Genomic DNA, 25580 nt, shown 5'->3' with positions numbered 1-25580 from the left:
CGGAACCTCGCTGGCAGAAAGGGGCTGATAGTAAGCACCAGTACCGGTAGGGTATGGAGACAGTAGATATTAAAGGGGGACGCACAATGGACCAGTAACAGGTCTGAGTGCATGGGGAAACCCACCCCCTCAATACGGAATACGGAAATGTAGAATAATAATTTAGACCAGCGTTGGCCAACCTAATACATCTCGAGGGCCAAATTTAGTTTATAGAACACCATCAGGGGCCAGATACAGTGTTTCTTTCAGAAGAGTGGTCGGGGAGTATTGCCCCCCAAACTGAATCAGTCACAACCCGTATAAAAACAGTGCATTTAAACCTATGTATTTAAATTTTACGTTGCACCAATAATATTAAGCCGATAAGAAAAATTTCACCAATCGATTTTATTGCCTTCTATCACTTCTACCCCCAGAGCATTTTTTCTTAAAGAAACACTGGCCAGATCATGTCTTATGTTTAGTTTTATATATGCCGGGGGAAAATGCAATTATAATTTAAGAAAGAAAAATAAAATGCCTTGAAATGTGCAATTACTTACCATAAAACAGCACAAATTCCTCTTTCAGCAGGGATGAGCACAAAAGACTTTCAATCATAGTTTTTATGGTCTAATGATTATACCTAAATCCTCATATACACACTGTTTTAATGAGAGCACTGTGGTTTCATAAAACTGGAAACCAATGATATAAAATCCACTTCTAATTGTGAGGTTGCCACTCGAAGAATATGTGATAACACGACATCTGAAAGTCTGTTCCTGTTCTTAGACTTTACATGCTTCAGCGATGAAAACGCTGTCTCGCATATGTAAGTACTTGCAAAAACAGAGCAAAGTTTGAGAGCCCAATTTCGTAACAGTGGGTAACGTTCTGGTGAAAGCAGTTTCCAAAAGTCAATTCCAGTAACCTGAGATGTGTTTAAGGATGGGTCACATTGAAGTTCACAAAGCTCTAATTGCAGATGACCTGGCTGAGATTCTATATCACAATGTATAGGATTACTGAATAAAGAAATATCAGGTCGAAAGCTTTCAAAATCGTTAAATCGTCGGTCGAACTCTGAAGACAAATCTTCAATAATTTCAGTGTAGTCCCTAAACTCCAAGCCTTCTTCTTCTTCTGAGAGTTTCCGACAGCAAGGGAAATGTAGAAGGTTATTTTTGTCCAATGCAGACTTAAATAAATGTAGCTTTTTACGGAAACTGTCAACAAAGCCAACCATCTGACATATTGTCTGCTTCTTGCCTTGCAATTGCAGATTCAGGACATTCAAGTGTTGAGTGATATCAGTGAGAAAGGCCAAGTTTCTCAAGAATTCGACGTCTTCGAGATCATTCTGCAGTTCAGCAGAATTCGTAACCTCTTCTCTTAGGAATGTTGCTATTTCATGACGGAGTTCAAAGAACCGTACCAGACATTTCCCACGGCTTAACCATCTTACTTCAGTGTGCAGAAGCAGGTCCCCGTAAGCAGAATCCATTTCTTCCAAGAGGGTCAGAAATTTTCTGTGAGTGAGTGATCGATTTCCTCCTCTGATCAAATTAGTAATTTTTGTGACAGTAGCCATGGTGGTAGACAGTTTAATTGATTTGGCACATAGAGCCTCCTGATGTATAATACAATGCAAGGTAGGTACAGTAATTTGATTCTGTCTTAAAAATCCAACAAAACCGCTTATTGTCCCTGTCATTGATTTAGCGCCATCTGTTACTATGGAGGACAATTTTTCAAAACCACCGAATTCCTCCACTGCACTCTTAACAGCGTTAAAAATATCGACACCTCTAGTTGTGCTGTGTAAAGAGCACACTTTTAACAACTCTTCGAAAATTGTAAAATCTTCCTTAATTGCACGAACAAATATCAGCAACTGATTAGTATCCGAAACATCTGTGCTTTCGTCGAGAGCAATTGAGAAATAGGAACAATTAGCGATAATGTCTTTCACATTATTAGATATCTGGTTGCTAATATCTTCCAGCCTCCTAGTAACAGTCTGTTTTGAAAGGGGCACTGTTTGAAATTTGTTTCCTACCTTATTTTCATTGAAAGCTTCTGCCATCTTTATCGCACAGTTCTTAATTAATTCACCATCACTTAACGCTTTTTTAGCTTTCATTAATTCATATGTCACGAAATAAGAAGCCAGCAAAGCTTCTTCTTGTTGTTTTGTTTCATTGGTAAAAAGAGATTTCTGCTGGAAAAGTTTTTTCTTTAACTGATCGCAGACTACTTTCCTTGATTCACAAGAGTGTTTTCCGAACTTCTGTTTATGATTTGTCATGTAATGCCTCTTTAGGTTGTACTCCTTTAAAACTGCTAGCACTTGAAAACATACTAAACACTGTGGCTTGTGGTCTTTATTTAATATAAAAAAATAGTCATGTTCCCACTCAGATTTGAACGCCCTATTTTCGCTATCAACTTTTCTCAATTTACTATTTGACATGCTGTATCACTCACAATAACTTCAAACACAATTTTAATTTAAAAACAGTTCTACACTCACACTCCGTAATCACACTTCACTTTCTAAAATCGCACTAACTGGGAGACATTTCTGCTAAAACTGGCACTTAACAAAGGCCAGGATGCCGAGAGAAACGGTAAACATCCCATCGCCGCGAGCAAGCTGGGAATGGTTATTATTTTGAAGGTGTCATAAATCCTTCACCACTACGGTCTTCCCTTCAATGTCATCTCCCTACAGAAGTAGGGTTGGGGAACTTTGAATTTCCATGACATGAACACAGTTATTAGAAAACCGTTTGAACTGTCCAACTCAGTAAGAACGTATACAGTCAATTGCAAAATGCTGTAAGCTAATGAAACGTCCTATTAAAAACTGAATTCTATGCCAATACAGCTGTGAAGTTAAGATTTTTGAAAATAAACCTGAGACTTGGCAGGGGGCCGGAGTAAATCAAGTCGCGGGCCGGATACGGCCCGCGGGCCGCCAGTTGGCCATCGCTGATTTAGACGGAAGCCTCCTTGGGGTAATTTGTGGCACCATTCTGAAATTTGCTATGAGATACTGAAGAAAACCACTAAAGTCCTCTAATATAGCCGATAACTCGACCGAGACACGAAACAAACGACGAAATGCTCCGCTGCCTATAATTGTAGCTGCAACTCATCTTATTTTTGATACTGAGCTTTTACCGAATAAAGTTTTTATATTATCATGCACTCTAAATGTTTTTATAAGTAGAAACATTTCAGGAATGTACGGCTAGTAGGCGAGCAATGTAGCAAAATGTGTGATGGCAAGGTGATGGTGAAAAAATCATTCTTTAAAAGAGGTTTGTGTCGGTGGCAGAGGGACACAGTAGAGGATACACACTGGAGTAGATGGCAGACAGTACAGAGGCGTGATGACAGCTTAAGCGTGGATCCTAGCAACTGGTTCACATCCATCAGTAGATGAGCACGCGCTTGAATTAACTGAAATATGAATTATTCTGATGATATGTGTGCTATATTAAGAATGAGCCAAAGAGCTGGGCAGACAATGTTGGCAAAATACTAGTGCGCGGTAACTACAAATGGACAACTACATATCAGATGCGTAAGTTTATAAATTTTGTACACAGACAAGAAACTGACTTAATTATTGATGGAAATCCAGAAGGAGCGGTGTGTTGTGTAATTCCTGTGACACAACTTCACACCCCATCTTCCGGTGAGGGATAGAGGGCCTTCGACAGACTCATTTCCCCTGTTTCCTCGTTTTCAAGTCCGGGTAGCAAAGAGATACCGACGTTTCGGAGAGCGATGGTGGGAATACACATAATGATGTAGTATAGCATAACGTAGTGACCAACGGAGGGGATGGCGTTCCCCTCCTCCTCCCTTTACTCCCAGTTGGTCATGACAAGTCGCCGCAGTGCAGTAGCATGTTGCACCTCAATGAGGATAGCTTCTATTTATTTGTACTGATTCAGGCACGAGGGTTAGTGTTATTACGGCTGAAGTTAATCGTGGGTTTCCTCAGACCCCCGGCCCCAAGTGAATTCTGAAAGTACCATAATATTATCGCTTAATTTCCTGGCCCCAGTAACTGGATACAATCATCATATCATCTTATTGACAATCTATAAGTATTGCAGTTTTTACGCCAGCATTAAATAAACTGACATATAAGCCAACGCAACCCAAACGGTGTTTTCAGGTACCGGTATCATACTGGCCTGTCATTACGTCTGAGTTTATATTGTCGCGTGTACGAGTGACTAAAGACGGGGTTTGGATTCGTAACTGGATTTGCTGAACTGTTACAGAACCTAACTACACGTAACTACTCGTATGGCCCTATCACTAATTCGTGCACTCTCAGTCTGCTCTATCTCTACCGGTTGTCGCCTGGTAACGGCTCATAACGGCGTAGCTTCCTTACCTTCCATGTTCACGCTCTTACTGGCCGGCGACTGTCTCAGAACAAACTCCAAGGCTGGCGGCCATCTCACACCAACCTCACACTCTTCTGACTGGCTGAACTCACTCACCAACTAACTCTTCAGTAACCGAGTATACTGTAGACTTTTCCTGTTTCCAACACCTCGGCACGGACCGCAAAGAAGACACCTCTCACAGGTCTCCTATTGATGCGTCACGCAGCTGCCGCATGGACACCGTAGAAAACGCCGCTTCTCAGTTACTCCATTGGTACTTGTTGCGAATCTGTTGCGTCTGTTACCTAGCAACAACCGTTGTTTACACAATCATTGCTTAGCAACGCATCTACTGCTAAAACATGTTTCATTCTGTCATACAAAACAGAAATGTATAGGCCTGTGTTCCATTGAGAAAGTGCAGTGAGAGCATAATAGGGAGGTCTTTTTCTGTCACCGTGTTCCACACTTTCAAACGGTCATCGGATGCTGATACTGGGAACACATCAAATATTGCAGGATGAATTTAAACTTGGCACACGTTGGTCCAGCAGTCTCTCTACTATGAAGTTACGCTTCGAACGACGGCATAAACCGCCCGATTTTCCCTTAGGGATGGTATTGATTGGTTTTGTTTAGTTAATGCATGACACTTCTACGCTCGTACATACCACCCACTCATGGAGCTGAGGCTTTCTTGAGAAGCCACCAATTGTGCAGCAACTCAAGGATTTCCAAGCATTTTCTGGAACCCGAAGGTTTACGTATTACCGTGTTCACAAGAACCCTCAATCGGTCCTTCACCTGAGCCAGATCAATCCACATCATCCCATAATATCTCCTTTTACGATCCATTTTAATATTGTCCATCCACCTACGTCTTAGCCTTCGTCGTTGTCTCTTTCCTTCTGGCTTTCCCATCAATCTCTTATGCATTCCTCTTAGCATCCATTCGTGCTATATGCCATGCTCATCTCATCTTCCTTGACTTGTTCATTCTAATTACACTTGGAGAAGAGTACAAGTTATGAAGCTCCTCATTATGCAGCTTTCTCCAACCTCCTGTCCCTTCATCTCTCTTCGGTCCAAATATTCTCCTCAACATCCTGTTCTCACACACCCAGAGTCTGTGTTTCTCGCTTAATGTCAGAGACCAAGTTTCTTATCATACAGAACCGACTGCAAAATTATAGCCTTTATTTTCCAGTTTTTATGTTTTTAGACAGCAGACGAGAATACAAAAGCTTCTGGACTGAATGCTAGCAAGCATTACCTGACTTCAATCTCCTCTTAATTTCCTCGTAAATCAACTTTTGATTTTTACTGGCGTTCCCAAATATCTGAAGTGTGCCACATTTTCAAAACATATGTCACATTGGCACTAAACTTCGCCGACGAGCGGCGGTCGCTCGGTCGGTATAGTTCGCTTGCGGACTAAAATCACGGAGTTTGTTTTTGTTTGTCACATATCTTTATGTCATGATTTTGCCCAGCATTCCGGTGACGAGACAGCAACATATACTTAGTTTTCTCTGTTTGCTTCTAGCCCAACCTCCTTACTTGCGTCAAATAAAGTTTGTGTTGCTCATGTATATGTGTCATATTATCTAATCCTGCGCATATGAGCTACATGACAGGCGATACAGAAGTCTGTGTAACGTTTTCCGTGGCACACATTGTCTAGGTAGTACTGAGGTTTTATAGTTCATTCTGCATGATGTAAGAAATCGAATTTTTGAATAGTGTAATTTCTACTGGGGAATACTTTCTGTCGTGTGAATATACAGCGAGATATACCCAAATTGTTTTTAACCCCCGGAGTAAAGTCAGCTTTAATTTCTTGCTTGCATAATTAGCCACATTTAACAAAATGTTATCTTCGCATATTCGATTAATGCCGGTCACGGTAGCCGAGCGGTCTAAGGCATGTACTGTCTTCGCTCGCTTGGAAACCTGGATCGTGGGTTCGAATACCACTCAGGGCATGGATGTTTAGTTGGCGTGTGTGCGTTTTTTTTTTTGTGTTTGTGTACAGGTAGAAGCCTTGCGACGAGCTGATCACCCGCCCAAGGAGTCCTACCGAATGTGTAAGATCTAGAAAAACCGAAGTGAACGGAGAAGTTCATGGCGGTAGGCCTAGGCCCACTGGGGCTGTAGTGCCAAGGAAAAAAATATTAGATTAATAGGAATTAGAACTGAACTGGCCCAGCGCCGTTTAGTGTAGAATCCAAGTAGTAAATGTAGTCCGAATGTTACCTGTGTGAGAGATGAAGCAACATAAAGGCAGACGAGAGTGGTAGTGCCTCACCTTGTACGTATAGGCTGCACTGATTTCGTGCACTTTCTACTGGACACGAACAGATAGCACAATAAAGAGATCACTCAGTTCGTTTGAGAGTCTATGCAAATACACACAAGGATGAAAGACATCAAGGAAGTTTATTTCCTGGCGTGAAGTGGTATCACAGAACGTGCTGCAGTAGGTCATATCTCGTCTGTTGCATTGAATGAATTCACCACTCGACTTACACCGATGTAGGATATAGTTTATTTGAAATACATTTTTGGGGGTTTATGTGTTCTTTAGCTGATGTATACTTTCTGAAAATCGGTAGAGATATTGGCAAAGTTTGTGATCTTTAAAATATAACTTATAATAGAGACGCAAAATATTACTTTTTTTTATTGCTAGTGAGGTGGGACTAAGTCCCTTGTACTGCGGCCACTTCTGGCCTACTGTACCAGCCCCAGATGATAGGTGAGGGTGATTGTGGATCAATTGGTGGAATGAAGATTGGCAGGGGAAACCGGAGTACTCGGAGAAATCCTGCCCCATCGCCACTTTGTCTACGACAAAACCCACTTTACCAGACTCGGGATCGAACCCGGCCCGCAGTGGTGGGAAACCAGCGACTAATAGCCTGAGCTATGGCGCGGCCACGCAAAGTATTAACTTGTAACAAGGATAAACTGCCTCTCTTGTATGACGTCAGCATATCACAGACAACGTGCTGAACTGTTGCGTCTCTGGAACCACTCAACAAGTGAACTGCATTTACGTACATACATATCCAAAATGAGTACTCTGATAGTTGCATACCTGATTGGTCTGCTCACTTAAGAGAAACAAGCTTATGAACATCGATGAAGGATTTAACACTTTCTCAGTCGCGGCTATGAAAATTTCTGTTTTATCGGACATGAAACCATGCAGTCCGTTGGAAGTCAGCAGACATTTTGTAGGAGCATATTGCTCATATATTCAGTGTCTAATATGAGGCAAACAGGTAAACATCATGAAGCAGGTAGCGAGTAGAGCATAGTTTCTCTTTAATTCGCTTAGTGGGAAGTGGAGGGGGTGGAATCGTACTGGGTCCACTATACACGGCGGCCACTGATTGGCCTATTGTAGCCTGCCCCGGGTAATTATGATGGAGAATTTGGTGGAATGAAGATTGACAGGGGAAACCGAAATAGTCGGAAAGAATTTGCCCCAGCGCCAATTTGTCCACCACAAATCCTACTTGACCAGACCCGGGATCGAACCCGGGCCGCCATAGTGGGAAGCCAGCGACTAACCGCTTGAACTATGGCGAGGCCAGAGCATAGTTATACGGCGTTATATTTCTAATAAATTCCGAAGGTAATCACACTACAGATGTGACACTGTATAAGCAGAATATGTTGATATGATTACTCATCTGATTTGTTTCAATCTGGTCCGTCACACTAATATTATGAAAAAGTTATATAGTTTCGTTCAATGTGACAGGTCATGATTATGAATAACTGAAATAAGAAAATCATAACCAGTCGCACTGAACGGAACTATTTAACTTTTTCATGATTACTCATAGTCTAGCAGATCTGTTTCGTTAAATGTTCATCACATCGAAAAGTAAACTTGTAAATATTATGGTACGAACTATGAATGGCTCGTTTTAAGAGAAAAATTTTACGGAAATTTGGCATTTCGTGCAGAAAAGGGGGTTATAACTGACAAGTACATGCCAAAATTAAAAGTGCCGATTTGTAATTTAGACCTCAACATGAAATGCTATCGAAATCCGCCATGTAGGCCCAAGTGCTGCCGTATAGTCTTGCACAGATCCCACCGATGAGCAGGAAGGCATGACAACTAGTAGCTTCCACTTGAGACAAATGTCCCTGGGCCTTTTGTGAAGCTTTGCTCTTGCTGTTGTTCGACATTCTCACAGTGGCGAATATGAGCAGTACTATTTTCCGGCATTAATTATTTTATTAAATAAAGATAAATATTTAAAATGCCTCTACCTATCTACGTCTTTAAGTAAGAGCAATTGAGCCATTTGCGTTAAAATTAGTCAGTATTTCCCACCCGTAGTTTCAGCAAATATCAGAACATTCTCCGCGTTAATGTCATTGCGAGTGTGTATTCTGTTAGTTTATGGCGTATTCAATAGTCGATAAATTTCTTTAGTTGATTAATGGATAAAATATTTATCATTTTGCTAAACTCGGCAAAATTTATTTTGAAAGGAGATCGGTGTCCGTGGTTCTTTCCTGCCATCTATTGCAATTCACGTGTACGACATCCCAAGATTCGCCTCACCAGAGATAAGTCCGTCTTTTCAACTCTGAAATCAATGCCATCTTGTTATTAGCTACAAGTGTTCCTTTAGTTTTTAGGCTGTTGTGATGGTGACTGTTATTGAATTATTGGAAGCGACTGCGTTTGTAGAACTTTTATGGAAGGTAGATGGGTATGTTGCCGGTCACGGTAGCCGAGCGGTCTAAGACATGTACTGTCTTCGCTCACTTGGAAACCGGTATCGTGGGTTCGAATCCCACTCAGAGCATGGATGTTTAGTTTGCGTGTGTGCGTTTTTCTGTGTTTATGTACAAGAAGAGGCCTTGCGACGAGCTGATCACCCGCCCAAGGAGTCCTACCGAATGTGTAAGATCTAGAGAAACCGAAGTGAACGGAGAAGTTTATGGAGATAGGCCTAGGCCCACTGGGGCTGTAGTGCCAAAGAAGAGAAAATATGGGTGTGTTCGGATTATTACAACTTTTCTCTAGGTCAGACCGGTAATTAAGTAGTAAGAATTCTATTGGGCGCCAATATGAATTCTTAGATAGGAACTCCTCTAAAGCAATATGATCGGTCCTCCTTTTAACAGTGGCCGGTAGAGCGGTTGGCTCAGAATATGCACTCAGTTCTTCCCGGGTCACGATAACAAGCCATGACCGCGTGTTCGGGAGCAGCACAATCTCCCTGGATCATTTACACATTTACAACGTTGACTCACTAGGATTAAGAGTTACTGGCACAGTCACTTCCTACGTAGTTACTCATGAAGTTTTCCGGAAGCTATATTTATATTTAATTGATTTAAGTAGCTAAATTTAACTTCTGTAATGTTTATGTAAGTACATTGTTATAATGTATAATGGTTATAAAGTTTAATAACTTAGAGTTTAGTTGAGGCGACGAATTTCGGCACAAATTTCAGTGCGCTAACAGACGGTCTTCTCTGCAGAGATGTGTCTTCCCTCCGTTACAAAATCTGAAGGAAATATGTCCTCCAAATTTTGACTGTCCTGTTAGAACGTGCGAGGAGGTACAGAAGTTAGCATCTTCCAGTTACAAACGAAAAGCAAAGATTTAAACCTTAGAGCTCCAAAGACTTTATACCCCAAGGTTAGAAAACTCTCGGTAGAGCGCCCTGAGGAAAGAGCAATCTACAGATATGTCACGTCAGATATAGAATTTCCTAACAGAGCAAGCAGTGCACCAAAGGTCTCCCATTTTCTAATTTTCACTGTCTGTATCCCATCCTGCAACTGAATGTAAGACTTGGCTTAGGCCTACTTTTAAGTGGAGAATGAGACTGACTGTCTTAGCTAACTAACGAACTAACGCAGTAAATTTATTTACCCCCAAAAGTCAAATCAAACCAATGTAATTAAATTCTACAAAAAAATTAGTCTACTATAAAGTTAATTCAGTTTGCATGTTCTTTACTTTTTACTAGTAAGGTAGCTGGTACTTCTGCAATTTATTTGTGTGGCGCTACAGCCCCAATTTTGGCCTAGGCCTACCTCCATGAAACTCTCCGTTTCACTTCGGTTTACTAGATCTTACACATTCGGTAGGACTCCTTGGGCGAGTGATCAGCTCGTCACAAGGCCTCTACCTGTAGACAAAAACAGAAAAAGCACACAAACATCCATGCCCTGAGTGGGATTCGAACCCACGATCCCGGCTTCCGAGTGAGCGAAGACAGTGCATGCCTTAGACCGCTCGGCTACCGTGACTGGCGGTACTTTTGCAATAGTTATAACAAAGCTACCTTTACTTTCTTACATAAACAAGAGAAGATAACACCAACATTTTCTACTAGAGTGTTTTCAGTTCTGTGTTGCTGCATTGTTTCGAAGTTCGTTTGTTGAAAATACATATGTTCTACACTTCTTTCTTTGCTCTGATTTACCATTAGAGTACAGAGGTTACTAAATACTCGTATACTTTTTGCGCTAGAGGCCGGAAGGTCGCGGTTTCAAGTCCCGATGAAGTCATTGGATTTTTCAATTGATCTAATCTTTCCAGCCGCAATATGACCCTAGGGTCGACTCAGCCTCTAACAGAAATGAGTACCAGGAATATTCTTGGAATATTCTTGGGGGTAAAGGGCGGCTGGCGCGTAGGGCTGACAGCCTCGCCGCCATCTATGAGCCGGTTGTCTAGAATGTTGTATTTTAGCGTCCAGTTGCACTGATTTTCGTCCATGATATGTATGCAGTGTCCGTCTTTTAGTGCCCTCAATTTCACTTGTTATTTCACAAAATGTTTCGGCACTACAGTGCCATCGTCAGGTGCTCCATTTACGTTAATCTATTTCATTGCCTGCCATTATGTCATTGTAAAATTTAAAAAGTATTTAAAAATGTTCGTCAATTATAATAAATATTTATATACTACATTACAACACCCGCAACCAAACAGGGAACACACAACACGAGACACGATATACATTGAGAGTAAGAGGAACGACTCCCATAGTGGTGGAACTATGCGCGGTGTTAGAATTGGGACAGATAAGATAAATAATCTTAACAAGTTTTTAGTATATATATTTATTATAATTGACGAACATTTTTAAATACTTTTTAAATTTTACAATGACATAATGGCAAGCAATGAAATAGATTAACGTAAATGGAGCACCTGATGATGGCACTATAGTGCCGAAACATGTTGTGAAATAACAAGTGAAATTGAATGCACTAAAAGACGGAAACTGCATACATATCATGGACGGTTGTCTAGAAAATATGGGAACCTCTACGTTCACAACCCTATGGGCCTCCACGGCCTGTTACAGGGATAGCTTTACTTTCACTTACTTTTTTAACATTAAGAAAACTCTGTGGTTTTCTAACAGAGAGTATATAGTGCATATGTTCTTTGTGATTCTGAGATAGAACAGCGAATCCTCTGCAAGGTAGAACCTACATTTTTAAGCAATGTCTGGATATAAATCATGCTTCAAAGGGTTAATGAATATCGTACTGAACTTAAGCCGTAGTCCGACAGTTGGAGGTTGAGCAGCGTGCTAACAACCCTCCACCGAAGAAGACTAACATGTTACACAGATCCTCTGGGTATGAAGCGGAAAGCAGAGAAACAAATGCAGATACAGTTGTAGTCTGAAAATCGGAAGGGAATGCATGACTTCGGTATACAAGGACAAGCGTTAGCACGAGATTAGAAGTAGGCCTATTGCGTAGTAGTCGGGTGTTGAGTTGTAGACTGAATTCATTCGACTGTGAACAGCAACCGGTGGCAGGATGTTGAGAACACGATCACTTCCGGGTTCATAACTACGCAGGGAATTTACTGACTAGGTAAGCAAATATTAGCCTCTAAAGAAAGACTCTTCTGAGGGCTCTAGTTAAATGAAATATTACATTTATATCATATAAACATTCATTCTAGAAACAGAAATTTTCTTTGCAACTAGAAGAAAATACAAACATCTTATTTTGCCTACCGAAACTGTGGCAGATTTCGGTATTTACTTTTTTTTTATCATTCTTTCTGGACAGGATCCGGCCATCAGACTGAGTACCGTCAACATTGCTACTTTTGTGACTGAATTTAGAGTTTCGTGTCATTACAGTTCATGCTGTGCTATTATTATTATTATTCTTAATGGGGTGAGACCGAGTCCACTTGGTAATGCGGCCACTACTGGCCTACTGTACCAGTCCCAGATGATAGCAGATGGTGATTGTGCAGCAGTTGGTGGAAAGAAGATTGGCAGGGGAAACCGAAGTACTCAGAGGAATCCTGCCCCAATTGCACTTTGTCCACCACAAATTCCATATGACCAGACCCGGACTCGAACCCGGGCCGCCTCAGTGGGAAGCCAGCGACTAGCCGCCTGACCCATGGCACGGCCTTTTGCGTGCTGTAGGTATTCAAATACTTTGCAGCATTTAGGAATTAAGCCTCTAAAATATGCATTTTCTTATAATGCGACCTGCGCGCTAGAAATGGAAAAGAGGCAGCCATGAACGTGTATTATAGCTTGGATATACCAATCCACACGTGTCGAAAGGCGGTTACCATGACAACGAATGATGTTATTCTTCATCCCTTCCTTCCGAGAAATCGCGTTACGACTATGGACAGGTTTCTGTTATTCTCCTCTGCATATGTAACCCTGAAAATATGAATAGCAACTGTCGACATTTTATCAGTTTCTGTCAATAGTAGAGAGAAAATGGCGTTCGCTTGCAAGGAATCTTTTGAACTGTCGTTCATTTCTTATTCAGAAGTTATATTTTCCCTGAGGGGGTAGGTATTGGATGTGGATTTTCTTAATATATTTTTTCTTTATGCAGCAGCGCACTCAATCCAGGAGGTGGAAATGAGATGTATTAGAGAGGGGATGCTGAACCTGTTGTAGGGCTAGAGGTAAATACAGTAACCGTCTAGTGGAATCCGTTGTTTCCGTATCATGTTCTCAGGGACCTCCACGAGTCCCCATCCTCTCTGAATTCAATGTCTTACCGTGTCCCCTAGAGTTCCCAAATTATTTTACATAGAATCTACATTCATATCTCTGTGGCCTTGTTTTCAGTTCAGATTTTCCGACCTAAATTTTGCATGATTTTGTGACCTATAAGATCCGCCCCTCTCATTCGTGTTCATTTGTTCACACTTCTAACAAACTGAGTGGGATGCAGCCTTTTTCGAGAAGCTGACACTCGCGTAGCTGCCTTTCTATGTAGCCGTGCCCATAATTGTGGTCATGCAGAAGGGCAGTTCCCTTCACAGAACGACTAGCAGTTTTCCTACTGCATGAGTTCGCACTGTCCTCTTATTGGTACAGTTAAAATAGAGGAAGATATAGTGGCATGACATTCACGCCGAATTTCACGAAGCTGGGTGAGTGCCAATATTTCTGAACTCCAAATTTAATCACGGTACGGAGAGACAAACTGACAGACACAATGGGCTCATGAATAAGATTCGGAATACGTTGAAGTATAAAAGGCACATGGACTGTGCCTGTCCGTCACACGCTGTCGTGATCTGCAGCCGTGAAGGAACAGAGACTGTGTGACCCAACGCTACAGTCCTCTTCTCCCAAACAATAATAGCCACATGGAAGTGCATTTGTTTTCTGGAACCGGCTTGTATGTGGGGAGAGAGTGTCTAGGTAAGCAGGTTCTGCAAGAATGGCCAAATTGGTGGTTGGACTCTTTGGACAGACGGCTTGTATTGTTGGTGGGTGTACTGAGCGGTACGAGGGTAGAAGGATGGCTGATTGAGATTTTTTTTTTTACATAAAGTGTCACTCGTTTGCAAAGTGTATTTCATCTACTGGATCTGCATTCTTAATCTTCAAACTGAATCGAATATACACGTATGCTCTTGGGTGCACGTGTATATATATACGTGTATATATATATAATTGAATACCTCTTGTTGCAAAGATATTTTAATACCAAAGCGATGTGACTTTCGCAAAGAACGAAGATGGAAATCCGATTTTTATTTTATAACAAATCTTCGACAAGCGTAAAGAATTTAACTTACGTATGTACTTTTTCTTTAATTCTAGTGGGGTGGGACTAAGTCCCTTGTACTGCGGCCACTTCTGGCCTATTGTACGAGCCCCAGATGATAGGTGAGGGCGATTGTGGAGCAATTGGTGGATTGAAGATAGGAGGGGGAAACCGAAGTACTCAGAGAAAACCTGTCCCAGCGCCACTTTGTTCACCATAAATTCCACTTCACCAGATCCGGGATCGAACCCGGGCCGCCGCGGTGGGAAGCCAGCGACTAACCGCTTGAAATGTGGCGCGGCCTACATATGTACTTAGTGTTATGGATTATATACAAGAGTATGATAGAATCAAATGGTTATGTTTATGGGCGTTCCATAATGTTATTATACATAAAGAATAAATTGCTTACAAGTACGTTGATGTTGCACAGGTTACAGACATGATAATGAAATAGAAACGATTTTTAACATCTCAGATAAAATCAAAACTTTAAGAGGTTCAGACAAGGATGTAACTATTCCCCTCTTTTACTTAATATATATTAATTAATGGAACATGGGAAACACTGGGAACATATTTAATACACATTTCAGAACAATGCACTAATCACAGTTTTAGTATACATAGGCAGCCAGAAGGAAAGAGTCCACTGGGAAGACAAAGGCATAGGTGGGTGTACAATATTAAAATGGATCTTAGAGAGATAGGATGGGATGGTATGAATTGGATTGATCTGGCTAAGGATAGGGACCAGTGGAGGGGTCTTGTGAACACAGTAATGAACCTTTGGGTTCCATAAAATGCTGGGAAATTCTTGAGTAGCTGCAGATTTGGCTTCTCCTCAAGAAGGGCTCAGCTCCATAAGTAAGTAAGTAAGTAAGTAAGTAAGTAAGGCAATAAAGTAATCTTGAGTTACTGTATGAAGAGCTCCAGGCAGCTTCACGGACTCTCTTTAGAATTAGTTCATTACGAGCAATGGAAATTTGTACAGATAAAAAAAAAAAGAAATAAAAGAAATGAAGGAAAAAAATACGGTTTAAAATTTTGGTTAGCGATTAGATAATGAAAAAGATTAAAACATTTATGTAGTCGCAAATTGCAATTTGTAGTTATGGAAATAAGGGGTTGGAAAAGTTAACTCTCTTTATTAATCTGAATAGATTATTTAGGAGAAATTCTGATAGAAATGTGCTAGAATATCCTCACTTAAAACCATATAATAACAGCAAAAGCAGTCCTGACGATTGTCACTGAAATACCAATTTTGCAATGTAAGGATGAGGTTTCTAGGTCAATTTCTCGACATATGCTACACCGTACATTGAATGGTACAATTAGAGAGCAACTTGGTGTAACCAGAATAACGGGACGGTTACTGAGAAATGCAGGGGTAAATGGAGAGCCTATGAAGAAAAGATGATTGGTAATATTGCAGACCTATGGGAATAAATAATATTGGGAGACCTGAAAGAAAGTAATCTGATTAGCAGAAAGCAGGCCCTAGCGACCTGAACCTTGACAGCACAGCAAAACAAAAAGTAGTCATTTATATTCGGTAGGTCAGTATGTAAGAACAGAAACAAAACATACGTACGCTCCCAATGTGCTGCTGACAAGTGTTTCAGCACAACGAACCTCACTTTCTTAGTTTTGGCAAGCACTGCACCTCAACAACTGAACTCCGACACAGTCCAGTGTTGAATAAAGAGGAAACACACACCGTATCCGTCACAGAAAGAAAGAAAGAAACCATTCAGCCCTGTTTTGATACATTTCATTCTCAAAAAAACAAAGAATGCATTGTCTGCTTGTTTGCTTGCACAGTATAAGACTCTGAACAGATCCTATACTGATGGATGTAAGCAAATTTGGACAACGTTGTGGGTTCTTGTATTGGTGATTACATTGACTGATATTCTCCCCTAAGTTTGAATCCAGAGTCCACACAGTAACTTCCTAAAGTAAATTTCTTCAGTAAGTTCATTATAATCCATTAAAATCCATCTTCACCCCCCAAGTCCGAATATCACCCCTTGTCGGCTATCAGCGATTGTTTATTGTTCTGATTCTCTGTGTCCCCTCACAACAGGAAACACATTGCCAACCGATTACAACGGTAGCATATACCAATTTTTGAGTTGCGCACGCAACATAGAGACCGACCATCGATAGCAGGGATGAATGTTGGACACGCCTGGCAGTAAACACATATTCAGTCTGCTATATCTGCTAGGAACTGGAACTAAATTCAGAGGACAATATTAAACTGGATCTTTGAAGAAGAGGGTGCGAAGCCATAGAGTTGTCTTGGGGGTTATTGGGAACTTTGTAATTATGTTTCTGTTCATGTAAGAAGGGGGGGGGGGTATATCTTCACCAGATTTGTGACTGTCAGGTTTACAAAATTATTTCTGCTCCATGGAATTAAGTGTAGGTGCCTTTTGTGTATTTGGTACAGAAATTTTCTGAGGTGTACAGTTTATTAGTTTGCCCAGAAACGAGAAGTGAAGAGAGGGATTGTGTGATAACGATTAGTGACAAACTGGGACACAGAATAATAAATCGTTGTAACAAAGTTATTATACGGATACAGGAAATTTAACGTTAAATGTAAAGAAGAGGATAGAATAAGGAGGAACCGAAATCTATGTGAATAAGGAAACCGGATCTATGCACATTTAAGCTGCAGGATATATATCCATAAGTAAATGTAACCAATGTAAGTTGATGGCCTTATACATACCACGTGAGTCTGGTCGCGCCAAAAAAATAATATAAATTTTGATGTTCTAAGATTTAAGACTGACGTAAATTTTGTACATGAATGTAAGTTTTAAGGTTTTCACGGCGATGACTATGAAGAAAGTCGTCTTCTGGGTTTTAGCGCCGTGTATTCTTCGTTTTGGCCGACATTTCGGAGGAACGTCGGCCAAAATGAAGAATACACGGCGCCAAAACCCAGAAGACGACTTTCTTCTTTGTACATGAAGTTTGTCGAAATGTGTTTCAGTTGCTAATTAAAACATATGTGAACGATTCCTGTATTAAGGTTCATGTAATCAAACTTTTGTCTGAGGCATTTCCAATTAAGCTAGGAGATACTCTGTAGCCAGTACTTTACATTTTCGCTTTGCACTACGCCCTTACGGAAGTGCACGAATGTTGAAACTGTAATTGAATGGAGCACACCAGCTGCTGGGCTTTGCTGATGATCATGAAGCCCACAGGAACTCTATTAGACTCTAGAAGGGAGGGAGGTCGAGAAATAAATGCAGAGAAAACTAATTACATGTAAAAATTTTGGAATAAGATTTTAGAAAAAAATTATAATATACTGAGAGATAATAAATTATCTGAAATGTGACTGAGATTTATAGCACTTTGGGAATAACTGCAGTAAATCCAAATTATACTTACTTCGAAATTCAGGGCATACTAATTCCAGGAATGCTTCTTACCCTTCAGTTAAGAATGTTTCTGTTGCCTCTCTGAGACAAAGATTAGAGACTCACTTTATTTTAAATAACCGTGGAATTTTGTCCTCAGTTCGAAAGAGAAACATAAACTGAGAATATCTCACAACAAGGTGTTGATTAAGATGTATGTTGGAGCATGTAGAACGCATGTGGAAGTTATGAAATACACACAAAATCTGAGCTGGAGACGTTGAGACGATGAGACCACTTGGAGGACCTAGACGTAGATGAGAGGATAACATTAGAAAACATCTTAAAATGAAGACGATAATGAATACCTGTGTTCTCTAAAGGACAGGCACGTCACTCCAGAGACTATCAGACTGCGAAGAACTCTGAATCACCGGTTAAGTTAGTTCCTTACTTCGCTTGCTAGAGAATCACAATATCCAGCGTTGGCTCTTCCCTCAATTGTAACCGCTTTAAGCGCTCAGTGGTAAGATGCACACAGCAGTGCGCAGATGATAATATTTCATCATTATTGCCCATATAACCTTAGGTAATTATGGAACCCGAGAAACTGTAGGAACCCTTCGCGCTTTTGACAATCAACATTGAGAGGACTTAAGTATGCGTTTAGATTTTAAAAGAAACATCTTCGCCGTTACACTCGTTTTAAAATTTTGAATTACAAGCCTTTAGGCGCAAACAGCACAGCTCAGCGCACATGCTGGCACTGCACGTATGCACCAGGACAGCCAGACATTTAACATAAAAACCTACCAATCGAAGACACAACATATAACACGAAACCGTTCTACTGATAATATTTAAACAGCAATTGTAAACCATTATATAATCTACCACGATATAACTTAAGATTATCCGATCACAGTGGCCACGCGGTCTAAGGCTGTGTCCACATTAGCGAGCCAAGGTTCGAGCCAAGCTTCGCACCGAGCCCAGTCGCGAGCATATGTTATGTACTCATATTTTGCTCGCAACTGGGGTCGGTTCGCAGTTATGTTCGCCAACTATGGACGTGTTTAATGCTCGCCACAGGGTTCGGCTCGAAGCTTGGCTTGAAGCTTGGCTCGAAGCTTGGCTCGAAGCTCGGCTCGCTAATGCGAACTCGCCTTTAGGCATGAACCGTCTTCTCTCGCTAGAGCGCTGGGATCTTGGGTTCGAATCCCACTCAAAGCATGGTTGTCTGTGTGTGCGTTAATTCGGTGAGCAGGTAGCGACCTTGCGGCGGGCTGAGCACTCGTCCAAGGAGTCCTCCCGTCTGTGTAAAAAAAGATTACAAAGCTGAAGAAAAGGCCAGAGCTCAATAAAGGACTGAAGCGCCTTTCGTGAATGAACGAATGAACGAATGAACGAATGAACAACTTCAGATTATTCCATCTAGTGCCGAGGTTAGGAACATTGGAGCTATGACTTCTCTCCCCCCATACGCCTCCTTGTCGTAGTGCTTAATTAATTACGCACAGGGACAACTTTAGCTTTTTACCTTCTATAAGGTGAGCTTGAGAGGGTGAGTCATAAAACTGACCATATTATAACAATGTATGCAGCAATTGTAAAGCAAGTTCCTTTAAGTCTGAGCATTTCAAAATTGCCCCGAAGGTAACCACACTCCTAAATCCTCATTTACCACAAGTTCTGTACTCTCCACCAAGGGTTTTGTCAGCCATGGGTAAAACAAGAAGGTACCCCCCGCGGCTGGTGAAAAATTGCATCAGTTCACAGTCTATAAAAGATGAAATATCTTTATTTCATGTATGACGATATGTGTTAGAGACTGCCTGGAAGAAATTATTTTTTACTGTTTCTTGTTGGCATATATTCTTATGTAACGAAGAATTCTCTCACTCCTGTGGCTTGGCTGAGTGCCAACTATCTATGTACAAAGCGACGTAACGAGAAATGAAAGTTGGAGCTGTACCAGTAACAGACAAGTTCAACAAACCGTGTGTAGAAAATATAAATGCTCCCAGATTATCGAATTAAAATTGAGAAATATGACAGTGGAGTTAAATTAATTTTTTTTCGACGGGAATTCGTCTCCTTCAGTCTGGTTTACATCCTTTACGTAACGTCTCCGAGCGGGTGCCAGGGGGCCGGGTTAGCTCTGCGGCAAAGCCGCCGACTCTCTTTTCATAATTACTTGCTTCTAATTGCGACCGACATATTATACTGTTGGGTATAACGTGTTTCAGCTTCAGGGCTTACATTTGCTCAACGCCTTATTTTCTTTCTTATCTTACACCACATTTGGCAATACCGCATAAATGTCATTTGTCTGCAGTTACCTATAAGAAGAATATATATATATAGTCTGGTGTTTTCAATATTCAGAGTGATGTAATTCAAGATGTTTTGTCGCAATGGTTTCTCGAATTCAGCAGTTAAACTAAATCCGAATAAAAATCCAGTTAATGTACTCGACATGCTGTCACGTATCAGGGGTTTGCGTGACTAATAGGACGGGTTTCGGATTTGATGATTGAATTTAGTTGATCTTTATATAACTTGTTGCAGCATTTCACAAATCACTATCTGGAACACTGTCATCTTCCGACTGGACACTGCACTGGAACTGTTCTGACTTCCAACTGAACTGAACTGAAATCTCAACTGAGTCTTAGTCTTATGTCACAACTGACGGTCAGTGGGCCAGTCTGTCTTGGAACAAAGTAGCAATCCTGGGCTTATGACCAGATTTTTATTACTGTTAGACAGTTGCGGGCTTGTTGATGTGGGTGCTCTGACGAGAGGACGGGTCTGTCGTTTACAATTACTGCTGGCTCTCGCCAGGTCAGTCATTCTCGGGTCCGAGTCCCGTGGGATACGCGACCATACTTTACTGTCTCAGATTAGAGCAACTGTCAGCTATTTTTGGTCTCTTGTTATACAGGGCGATTCACAAAGTTTTACCCCGGCTTATAGTACATATTCCTGGGGTTATTTCCTGCAAAATTTCCTTATAAACTTGTGGTCGATTTTCAATAGTTACGGAGTAACAATAGCTCTATGCTTCAGCGTGGGCGACCATACGTCCCAGTCAGCTATGTCAGCAGATAAGGTAGACCGGTTTGAATGTTGCGCGTAGGTAGATAGGCAGAGCGGTTTATACGCGCGCGACGCATTGTGTTGACGTGCAGGGAGACATTTTTGAAAATCTTATGTAAATCCAGTCGTCTTCTAAAGCACTACAGTTTAAAGGAAACAGATTGATAGAACGGTGTGATATGCAACCATTGGTATGTTTACAGAATGGGATGATGAAAATAATGTAATTTTGTAACATAAAATCGATGAAAAACGTTGCACAAAGCAAAATTAAGAAATTAAAAAAAAATGGTTTTAGAATGCTTCTTTCCTAAAACATTAACGATTTAAAAAGTGTTTGTATTGTATTTCTAATTTGTTTTGACTGAAAATCGAAGAAAAAAATATTTTTCGCCAGTTTTCAAATTAAGGTATATCTTTAATTATGAGTCGGATACCATTAGTATATTAAAATTTTTTGTTCTAAATTACCTCAGGAATGCCCTCCCTAAGTGGGGGTAAAACTTCGTGAATGACCCTATATAGCCTCTGGTCGGACTACAGGAAATACATTTGTTGCCTATCAGTGGATAAGTGCGAAACCACATAGAGACACAAGTTCTATCGTTGCGTGCGTTGCCTCTAAATTGATCTACTCTATTGTTGGTTGGGTACTTGTTGCGAGCTTGTTTACCGAGACGTTCCCTAGCAATGGCTCTACATGTCACAATATATTTATAAGGAATCGATATACTAATGGTGAACAGGCATCAATATTTATTAATGCTGATAGTAGATGCATTTATTCGCGTATATGTACAGAGCTCCAAGAAAAATCCCGAAAATTCAGATAGATCTTGTCGCGTTGCCTAGCAAACACGCGACAACACCCACTAAATAATTACAATCGTAACACTTCAGTGTTTTCTTTTTGCACGAGAATACAAGCACGTTGTAACCTTTGCTTATTCCATTGTAGATAGCAAATTTATACTATCTACAGGCCTCACACTACAACTCAGCCATGAATTTTAATGTTGACCAAGTTATTGGGTATAAAAGATTATACTGTGATTGAAAGCATAGGTGTTTCTTTTTAACTCCGTATTAAGAATGTTTAAAACTTGTAGAGGCTAATGGGATAAATTATATTTTGTGACCAGTACACTTTCCTTCTTAAGTTTTACGAGTTTGGAGATAACTGACTAAATGCAAGTGAACACGCCACGCCGCGCATATATTTCCAAACCTGTATTTTAGGTATTTTTCTCTCACTCTCTCTCTCCTCTTTTTTCCTGTTGCTCCTATTTGGAGCACAAGGCATCCATGAAACGCTTCGTTTCTCTTCAGTTGCTTCATCCTAAGAGAGTCCGTAGGACTCCTTGGATGGGGGATCAGCCCATCGCAAGGCCGCTACCTGCATAGGACAACACAAACACAGAATGAACGCAGACATCCATTCCTTGTGTGATTCAAACTCACGATCCCAGTGTTCGAGCGAGCGAAGGCTGTTCATGATTTAGACCGCACGGCCGCTGTGTTCGGCACGTAGGAACGAGTATTTAGTGAAGTTTAAATATTACAAAACATGAATGGTGATGGCATAATGAACCGAGGAGTTAAGACTACAGATTGTTATTTTAAAGAGTTACATTTAATTCACAGAGTTATACACTACGCATATTTCACAGAGAAGTTATTCTACAACTGCATTTACATTCAGGAACTTTTGTTTTGGACGTTAAGGTTATTTCACGACGCTGTTTGCAGTTAGGCTACATGGCTTCGAGTGAGAAGATCATGAATGAAGTGGATTCGGAAGGATTCCGTCGTGGCATAAGCAAGGTACCATCATGACATTTTCACCTATGTACTGAGGAAAGCCATGATAACCTTAGTAAGAATAATCTGTTCCCGCCGGGATTCGAAAAAACTACCTCCCAGATGCGAGTCCACGTCTACAACAATACGAAAACTTTTAACATAAATACAGTTGCAGGGTTATTGCAGGTTACGTAAGTATGTTGAAGAAATGTATTTGAAATATTTCGTTACAAGATTGGCATTTGCATAAATGTAAGGTCAATGCCATGGAGTCAGGCAGCAACACGAAGCACGCGAGTACTCCTAACCGCACACGCTATGCAACATGATGAGAAGATTCTCGGTTCAGTAACCCAAACAATCTTATCGCTTGTGTTAAAGAGCCCCTTCAACATATTACGCGTAAGACCGAATTGCCCTGTCCATTCAGCCTGTAAATTTCAGAAAAAAAAAATATATATAAAACTGTTAGTTGAATTTTATGCTTTTATCACTAAAAAATCAGGGGTTACATAAGGCAGAATATCATCTAAAGGTCTAGATTCTGTAGTGTTCAACTGTTCAGGTAACCTTATCTGACAAAGTTAAATTACCTCTGTTCACGTCAATGTAGCAGAAGTTGTGTACGTGTGTGTGTACTACTTCTCTTGACGGGGGCCGAATAAGAGGGACGACATGAACCTACTTCGTTTGTAAATTCCAATGAAATCTTAAGAAATCAATTACAAATACTTTAATGTATTGGAACAACCGCTGTAGTTGTAAAACTTCATTTTTTCTTCCAATTATATATTATTAATATTATATGTATATATTTGAACGTTCAGAACATATTGTAACGTGTCTGGAGTCCAGAAGAGACACTTCTGTGGAAACGCCAGAATAGACCGTTGCATAATAAACAACAATTGCTCTACTGTAGTTCTAACAGGAATCTCCACGGTTACGACGAATACGCGAAGGTTCCCACAGAGACAACGCGATAACAATGGGTTATTGCGTAGGAAACGCGGGGCCAACAATGCAACGTCTCCACCGCTATAACAGAGGGTTCGTTACCTAGTAGCGGCCAAGGATAAATAGCCCAGCTGCGACACGAAGCCAGTCAGTCTCGGAATAGTGTTCGGAGAAGAAAGACGTGATCGAGCCATCTTGGAAGTCAGCCTTGGGATAATCGCCAGAAGAGATAGTCCAGCATCGCCCAGTTATTGTAATCGGTTATTGTAAGCCTGCAAGTGCAGATGATTGTAAAACGTGTGTAATGCGAGCGAACAGAATAAACTCGCTATATTGGGACGACGGCGTGTACTTATTTGTGGCGTGACACACAAACACGCTACAATATATTGTAATAGCAACTTCCAGCTGTATTGATGGTCTCTGAAGACCGAAATATGCAAGGGCATGAATAATTGAAATAAGAAAAAATCTTCACCAGTCACACTAAATGGAACTGTTTAACTTTCATGAAATTACTTCTTGCTGTATGGCGTTGGGCTACGGTCAGGACGGCTCGGTTTCGATTCCCGGCAGTGCAAGTTCTTTGCTTTTCTACCCTTCTGGGCCATCTCCGGTGTCCACCCAGCCTCCTGTCTAGTGAGAGTAAAGCGGCCGGGGCATGAAGCTCACCACTGTTTTGCCGAGGTGAAGAATGGTGGAGCTTTGCTCCCACTCCCACCTACGTCTCCATGCAATAGTGCTTAAGTAATTAGGCACAAAGACAACTTTACCTTTCAGAAGCCCAAATAAAGAGGCAGCACTTAATGCGAGTCAAAGAAGTCCAGACTTGCACAAGATGCCAGCATCATAGAATACCAGTGGCTGTAGCACATGTGAGAAGTGTTGCTGGGTGACGAATTATGAACGAGGAAATTAAAACGATTATACTTATATTTTCTTACCTGTGGCATACTTGAAGTCCGATGCATAGTAACAATTCTTGTGTATTATCCAACGATAAAGTCACCTGTAACAGGACAATGGAAGGGCTTAACAGTTATGAAATACTAGGTGTATATCTGATATCAAGAATAATTTGTTTTACGTCAAGGAATCCAGCAACCGATAGCATTTTAATGAAGGATGAGAAAATCATTATCTGTTCTTGTACATGACAAATTTAGCACTACGCCATGAAGGCGTATGGAGGAGTGGATGTATAGATCCACGGTTTCTTGACCTCGGCACTAGCTTAAGGTGAGTGGTCAGCTTCATGCCCCTGCTGCTTTAACCTTGGGGAAAAGAGCCGTATCTATTGGATAGGAGGTTGGGTGGACCCCACAGTCGGTCTGGATGACGCGGAGAAGAGAAAATGCTTAATCCTACCGGGAATCGAAATCCGACCCCTCGGTCGTCCAGCCCGTAGCTAGTCGCTATAGCGACTGAGTTATCCCGGCTCCAAGGACAACTATGAAGCATATGAATTATACATCAGAAAATGAACTAGCTAAACACATTTTCATGGAGTGGTCCTTCACTCAGTTGATCAACAAATTTCCCTCCTTTTACGGAACCCCTAACTTTAATATAATGTTTACACAGCCCGCCAGTATACCCTATTTTAAGCCAGCTGAATCAAGGCTCCGCCTTCACAACTTAGTTCTTTGATACCAATTTTAATATTACCCTACACGTAGGCCTATGGCCAGATATTCTAAGCGACTTATTTGCCTCAAATTTTATATTAAACTCTTTGCATCCCATGCTAGCTACATTCCTCGCCCATAACATCTTCTTGGTTTGAGGGTCTTAATATGCGTAATAATTGCTTAAGATCCTCTTAAAATTGAGTTTTCTGCCGTTATTTTCCATTTTCATGAAGATAAG

The 25580-nt window shown here is 40.9% G+C and overlaps 1 protein-coding gene across 3 annotated transcripts in view; it reads right to left on the bottom strand.

Annotated features, from left to right (window-relative positions):
• The window catches only part of LOC111861548 (potassium channel subfamily K member 9), a 386136-nt gene that overhangs the window by 286098 nt on the left and 74458 nt on the right, over nt 1-25580 (bottom strand). For all 3 annotated transcript variants that reach the window (XR_004512695.1, XM_023846208.2, XM_033750364.1), the window contains exon 2: nt 24656-24720. The gene's annotated coding sequence lies outside the window, so the exon portion shown is untranslated. The remainder of the gene's footprint in view (nt 1-24655; nt 24721-25580) is intronic.

The sequence above is a fragment of the Cryptotermes secundus genome, unplaced genomic scaffold (genome assembly GCF_002891405.2).
Source record: "Cryptotermes secundus unplaced genomic scaffold, Csec_1.0 scaffold48, whole genome shotgun sequence".
Lineage (NCBI taxonomy): Eukaryota > Metazoa > Arthropoda > Insecta > Blattodea > Kalotermitidae > Cryptotermes > Cryptotermes secundus.
This window is presented reverse-complemented; position numbering and strand designations above follow the sequence as displayed.